The following is an 8,153-nucleotide window of genomic DNA, read 5'->3' on the forward strand; positions in this document are numbered from 1 at the left end:
GAGTTTAAACAAATATTAACTGTTTCGAATACTATTACTTTAAATTTGTTCCTTAACGTTACAACTGTATTTGTTTGTATTTATTAACTTTGTTTCCGATAACCATTTCCATAGTCCTTTATTTGATATAATAATATATCAATATATATTAATAACATTTTTTTTACTCAATTCTAAACTAAAATTCAGTTTGCATTTAGTATGTTCAATAGATATAAAGTACGTGATCAAAATATAGAAATATCTTACATAGAACTTTCTTTTCCAAATTCAATTAATCAAGAAACAGAAAGAATTCTACTTCTAGAACAGAATTGCATTTGAAGTCATTTGTATAATTTATTAAGATTAAAATATTTTATTGCTAAAACATTCAAATTATAATAATAAAACTTTTAAGCATGTGTGAAGCATGCTGGTAATATATAAATATCAAAATTATTTATGATACCTTTAGTTATCTAATTAATGAATTTAATTACACAGAGAATGAAGGAAGAACATGAGTTTCGGTTCAAGAAGAGGTTATTCGAGAAATTCAAGCTACTGTCTCGCCCTTCTTGGAGGGGTCTGGTTTTAGAAGATATTGATGTTTTATAGATTATGTTAAAAGTGGACAAACTAACACATAATGTCCATGCTCATCCGCATTTTATTTTATACGTAATCAATATTTTTTCCCAACGTAAAAAAATGTGTGTACGTCTTGATTGTGCATCAAAACATGAAGAGCTCTATATCTTTTTTTTCCCGTCTAAATGGTGATTTTATTAAAAATTTAAAAAGTTATGATACAATTGGTCTGTCAGCCAAACAGGTGGCGAGAAACATTTAAAGTAAAAGCTTGAAGTATTACATCCATACTTAGCTAGAAGATGAGCTAATTTATTACAATGACACTTAACAAAAACAAAATCAACATGTTGTAGTTTGCTTGCCCAAAGGATGATATCATAGTAAATACCATCTATCGATATATCATAATTCTTGCCATTGACTATCTTGGTGAGTATTTCACAATCTCCCTCAAAACAAACTGATGTAAGTCCTCTTATCCAAGCTTGTTGAATTGCTACAAGGAGAGCTTTACTCTCAGCCTCTAGAGAAGTACTTGCAGTAGTTAGAATCGATGATTCCCATCCTAAAGTTGCACCTGTATTACTTCGGAATACCCATCCATCTTTTGTGTCATGAGTTATGGGATCGAATTTTGCGTCATAATTGCATTTAATGAATGGTGGAGCTGGTCTTTTCCAGTTTTCTTGGGAATTTTGTCCTGTTAAGGAGTCTTGGTGTTTATTTTCGGAAGTAGTGTGCATGATCCATTCATCAATTTCACCTTGGGCTCTAAGTATCATAGAAAGAGGTCACTCATCAATAGAATTAAAAATGAAATTATTTCTCGATTTCCATAAGTACCAAAGTAACCATATATTATAAGATATTTAATGCTTAACTAATCAATAGTCATTCATTTTAAGTGATCGAGAATATTTATTTAAAAACAAAACAAATAACAAACATAAGATAATTTATCAAAACACAAAATATATAATTTTAAATATTTTAATAAATTTAGTATATGTTAAAATTATTATAAAGTTATCTCGCATATCGCGAGAGTATACTTCTAGTATATATATATATATATATAACATAAATCGACAGTTTATTATATTAAGATATATAATGTCGAGTCAAATTTTATTCAACCAAGTTCTGTAGTTAAATAATTAACGTATCATGGATTTTATCTAAATCAATTTTTTTTTTCTAGTGATGTAACATTAAGATTTTACTTATGTAATTTTATACCGCTTATAAGATTTATGCTATTAACTATCTATAATATTACCCAAAAAAACTATACATGCTAATATATCTATATATATGGAATGAAAATTTTATTTTATGTTATAGTATGACATTTTTGGTTAGAGTCTACTGTAATTTTATCCACATAAATAAAAAACCAAAGTTACAGTTTAAAACATACAGCCTGTGAAGAAAATAAATAAAATAAATAGGCTGAATACAGATAAGTTTATCTTGAAAAACCAATCAGTATTTGACTTCTATCCGACTAGATAACAAATTTGTAATCTAAAAACCTTTCTAGTTTATCTTCACAGTTGAAAATTTAAAAACTACTTAACCGCAACACCATTTCAATGTTTACTAGACAAAACAATCATTGAGCGAACCTTTTGTACTCCATCCATTTTGTTTTAAGTGATGTTTGAGCAAAAACATCTTTGTTTCATATTAAGTGATGTTTTCAGTTTTTTTTTTACAAAATTAAATATATTTAATTTGTTCTGACCAATCATATTTTTGAATAAATTTTGTTATTAGTTAAATTTATTTTATTTAATAATTTTTTTAATAAACCCTAATTTAATAATATTTTTATGTAAACCTTAAACATCATTTATAATGAAACAGAAGAAGTCTTTTGTTTTTGATAAATAAGCTAACGTTTCTTCTTGCTATTCATTACCATTGTTAGTTGTGCCGTCATCTTGTACCATTATATTTTACCATTACAACAGTAAATAAAATTAGTATGATGCTATATCTAAAATAAACGACAAACCAAATTGCTTTAGTTCAGTAGTAAAGGAATGTAAGTTCACAAAATATTAGTTTTTGGACCTCGATTGTTTTCGAAAACATAATATGAAGATATAAAAATAAAAAATACTAACTATTCATTAAATCAATTGTATGAAAAAATCGTATCAAATTGGTTTAAACTATGGTTTGCATTAAGTTTGGTACACTTGATATATCTTCAAAATGTATAGGTTTTCACATAGAGACACGGTTTCAGTTTCATTGGTTTTGTTAATACTGTTGTTGTTGTTTTTTTTTTCAACTAAACATTAAACTAGATATAACTCCAAGATTGGTTGTCACCAATTGATCTGCAGCTCAATTGGTGACAACTTGTCCTGTGGGAAGGTTGTTAAAGGGTGGGGACCAGGATTCGAGTAACGTCTGACACACCAATAACCTACTGGTAGAACCAGGTTGGAGTCCGTTTGGGTGGCTAGCGGTGGGCTAGTAAAGTCTACGAACGGTCCGTTGGGACAATTAGCAGTGGGCTAGTGGGATCTGCGGGACGGGTTGTCACAGCAGCGTCTGCCTGAAATTGTTTATGATTTGTGATTTAGGATTTGTGTTTAAATCATTTAATGTTGACCTCTGTTGTTAAATCTATTATGGTAGGATATATATACATGTTACCATCTAAAAGTGGAACAAAGTAGTTGGCATTTCAATTGTTAAAATTCAATTTTATTCGATCTGCTCCTTAATTTCATTTATGAAATGTTAGGAGATTTATATAGAAGAAAGGTCAAGGCTAACTTACAGAATATTAAATGTTTTTTTTTGGCAGGCAACACAATATTAAATACTTGTAAGCATACAGTATTCAATGCACGAGTGGCACATATGCGTCCAAGTGACCCCATACGCAATGACGAAAGATTAATTTCAGTAACTGTCATATACTAATTTAAATATTGTCCTTCATATACACAAAACTAAGTTTATTATAGATAAATTTTAATCCAATATCTGATCGACAGCAACAAGTTAGAATTCAATCTTTTATTTGACAAATAAAATAATTAAATAGTTGCTTAAACTTTGTAACCACAAACTACATCAGTTAATTAAATAAATTGGTTGCTGGAAATAGCAACAATTTGACTTAAGTTCTCCTCAAGATCTCTGAAACTCCGGTTAAAAGCCTAAGATCTAGTCTAGTTTATCCCCAATAATTTTTCCAGACTGCCTATTCATGTTTTGACCTATTTCGAAATAGACAGTTTGTTTATATGCAATTGAACAAATATTAGTTTGTACAAGCAACTTAGCTGTCTTGGATTCGGATTGGGATTACCATGTGTCCTGATTCGATATGTCGGGCCGAAAATTTTCAATCTTTGGGTGTAGAAATTTTATTTACTGTTTTAATATAAAGCAATTTATTACAAGGAAAAAAAAAACATAAAAAGACTATTTAGCAAACAAACTATATCTCTTCCACAACCCATCAATATGACATGTGATGTCAATGTGAACTGCCGACAAAATAGGGACCTCAACTGATTCTCTCAATCGGTTCATGTTTTACTTGTGCCTTCTACAATGATATAATTGTACTTGTCTCATGTTTTAAAATATTTGAAGGATATTGATTCAGATTTCATCAGACCATTGAATACTTTGTAATTTCTTATTTTTACAACGCCGAATTTGGATCACTGTTTAAAAATATAATAGCTCATGACATTGATAAATTAATTAACTGATCACCAGTTTAGATTTTCAAAACATTTAAAACATTGTAAAATCGAAAATAATGAATATACGTATATGATTTTTGTTCACAAACGTTTAAAAATTATTAAAAATATGAAAATAGATTCATGGAAATGCAAGAAAATATTGATTTAGGTTTGTGTGAAGCAGAGAATGGTATGAGATTAATCACATAAACCGGTAGCATAGACATATATTGTATCTCGAAAGATATGAGATTTATATAATCAGTCTAATGTTATACAGTAATTTGGAAACAACTACATATCCAGTTATACACTAAGTTGAAAACAACTACATATCCATTTAAGTGTGAAACAACTGGCCCGTTTCTTTTTTAATAACATAATTAACTATACCATAATACATAATTAAAACAACCAATCCATAAATCATCATTAAACAATCAATAATCAATATGTAAATAATCAATATACAGAGCGGAAATATACCAACAACATAACCATCTCCAACATATCATCAATACAAGAACATCCTAATTACTATATCCAACAATCTAGCATGTTTCTAAACTAGGTTTCAACAACATAAATATTTAGACTAACAAGACGAAACCGAGATCCTAGATCATCCTTCTCTTCATCGCCATGATTCTACGTCTCAGATACCTTGTCTTTACATGCATCACAAACAATAGTTGAGACGCATGAGTATTATCAAAAATACTCAGTGAGGCAATCCTCCCATCTACTGGACTATACATACAAGCAATCGAAAACTCAATGTTCAAAAAACAACACACAACACAGGTAAAACAAGTATCAGCCATCTGTTGAATGGGGTCGATCGACACTGACACCTGGCGAAGGTTGGTGTCGACCGACACCCTCTTGGTGTCAAATGAAACATGCTCGACATTCTCCGAAAATCTTAGATGTGTCAATCGACACCCATGCTGAGCATCGTTTTCCTTCGATCTCCAGCTTAGATCTCTGTCTCCAAACGCCTCCCGCTCGTCCAAGGCATCCCAAAGAAAAAAACCAAGCCACAAAGAACACGAAAATCACACAACAAATAAGGGAATCAATCACACAACTCAAAAGAACACCAAAACAGAGGATTTTTAAGCTTAAATAAGCAATTGTCATGTACTCACCTCTTAAACAGGAAGATTCTGACCGAACAATAAAGAACCTAACACCCTAACAAGCTTCTAACACGCCTCTTGCCTCAGAATCTCCACTCCCACATACATATCTCTCAAATAAGGGCCAAGAACTCTCAAAAAACTCTCAAAGACTCACTAGAACTTCTCCTTGTTTCTTTTTCTTTCTGGAAACGACAAAAGAGGCTGCTTCCAAAGCCTAGATTGACCTGCAATCTTTAATATCTCGGTTTAGGGTTTCTCCTAAACCAAATCCGTATAATTCGATGATTTAAAACAAACCGATCGTACTAGAAATTGGTGGTGTCGACCGACACGCTCTTTGAATTTGATCGACACTCATCCCACAACTCCAAAAGTTGGTTCGCAGATATTACAAAGTGCGAGTTTAAAATATTTCTCATAATATTTTTTTGTATTTTTTGGCGGAAATGTAAATTATGTATTTTTTCATATTATAAAACATTTTACAGACTTAGACTTATTTGATTGACTTTTTGTATAATATTCGCATTAGAAAACACAATTTCACCGTGCATTAATTATGTGTATTACTAATACGTGCATCTCTTAAAAATTGATATTGGTTAGTCACTATTTCTAAAATTGGAGGTAACGGTTAAGAATTCTTCATTATAACAGTCTGTATATGTTCAAATTGAATACACTTCTAACAAGTTATTTTGAATATATATTTTATTTGAAAAATTGTGTTTGTGATTTGTGTAGTTAATTAACCGCATAAAATTTTGTAGAAGTACAAGTATCACGTTAGAACTGCACGATGTATTGTGGTTCAAATAATATCAAATAAACATTTGTTACTATTGGAGTTGCATCACAGTTTTCATTTTTCGTAATTATTTATATTGCTAATATTTCAATCACATATATATATATATGTATTTATTTGTATGTATATTTTTTATTTATTTATCTATATGTATTATATTATTGTAATTTATAATTTATGTTATAGTTATAACTTATAACTCATAACAAAATACTCGTAATCAAAGAGGGATAACACTATCTATCCCCAACCAAAGTTTTGTTTCCCACATTAATCATTAAATTTCCCTCACTATTTAATACACACTTTTTTTTTTTTTGTTAAATGATTCTTTTAATACAATTTAAAACTGTACATTTTTCTACTGCATATTTGTGGATCGAAGTTAAAGTTACAGACTTCTTATTAAAAAAATAAGAGTTTCAAAGACTAGTTACTAATTAGGGAAGTTTTGAACTATCATACTATAAATTTGTTGAAAAGTGGACAAAATATGATTATGGGCACCAAAACTAAAAATCCAAAGTTATTAGTCAGCAGCCTAACCACTGGATAAGTTTCTTGTCCCCTGATAAGTGAAGTGATAATGCTTTACACCGAATATAAAGAACATGTGTATTGGATTAAATATAAAATTAAATTAATAAGGTACATTGAATAATGGTCAAGCAAAATAAAGTTTACTAGCACCTTCTTTTACTAATCCAAGTGTGGCCAGTGTGATTTACTGACCAGGAGATTCATTGAATCTAGACAAGAGTGAGTAAGATCTTGCCGAAATGATTGGGAACAACAATGAAAAATATCTAAAAAGACATTCATAATGTCCAACATTATTAGTAACGTAGCTAAAGCTGTACAAAAATCTGTAAGCTGACGCTATAAGCTGTTATGGAATAGTGCAAAACTGTAAGAAAAAGTTGTACGTGAAAGTTGTACACAAAAGCTGAGAGTAAAGCTTTTAATAAAGTTTTTGCATTTTTGGTAAAATTTTTGTTATTGGTAAAAATTCAAAGTTGTACCACTTGTAATACTTTGTTTTTGTTCACCAATCACTACCAATATATACTACTCTGTGTCGAGAGAGATTTTCCCAAGAAAATCAAATACTCCCTCTGTCTCACATAGATTAATGTTTTAGAAAATATTTTTTGTCTCTAAAAGATTGATTTTCTAGATTTAAAAAATAAAATAATTTTTTATTTTATATTTTATTTCAAATGGCATAATATTTAGTGGGTTATATTTTCTCTTTCAACCATAAAATAATTATAAATTAGTTTAAAAATAAAAAGCTTAACTTTTTTTTAATATGTGTGAAACTATTGAAACATCAATCTATGTGAGACAGAGGGAGTAGGATGAAACCAAACAAAAAAGAAAAAAAAGTTTTTTTTTTGTGTAATCATGTTACGAGTATAGAGAGTACTAATATAACAAAGAAAAAATGTGTAATTAATATGAACAAAACCATAGTGTACAAGCATATATATATTGTAATATCTCATATCAATACAATCAAGCATTTCCTTACATGGTATCAGAGCAGTAAAATCCTAGACCTAAATTTTTTTTTCCTTTCTCTCTCTCTCTCGCCGCTTCTCTTCCTTCTCTTGTTCTTCACCATGGCTGCGCCTACATCTGATATCATCAACGCTGCTTCCACCAATCAGCTACACAATATTAACATGTCAAATGTTACAAAACTCACTGCCTCCAACTTTCTCATGTGGAGTCGACAGATCCGTGCCTTGCTTGCCGGTTATGGACTTGCCGGTTTTCTTGATGGCACCACGATGGCTCCTGCCTCTACGCTCCTCTGTGACGGTCATACTATCACTAATCCCGCGTATGATCTTTTGCAACGACAAGATCAACTTATTGTCGCTAGTCTTCTTG

The sequence above is a fragment of the Camelina sativa genome, chromosome 13 (assembly GCF_000633955.1).
Source record: "Camelina sativa cultivar DH55 chromosome 13, Cs, whole genome shotgun sequence".
Taxonomy (NCBI): Eukaryota; Viridiplantae; Streptophyta; class Magnoliopsida; order Brassicales; family Brassicaceae; genus Camelina; species Camelina sativa.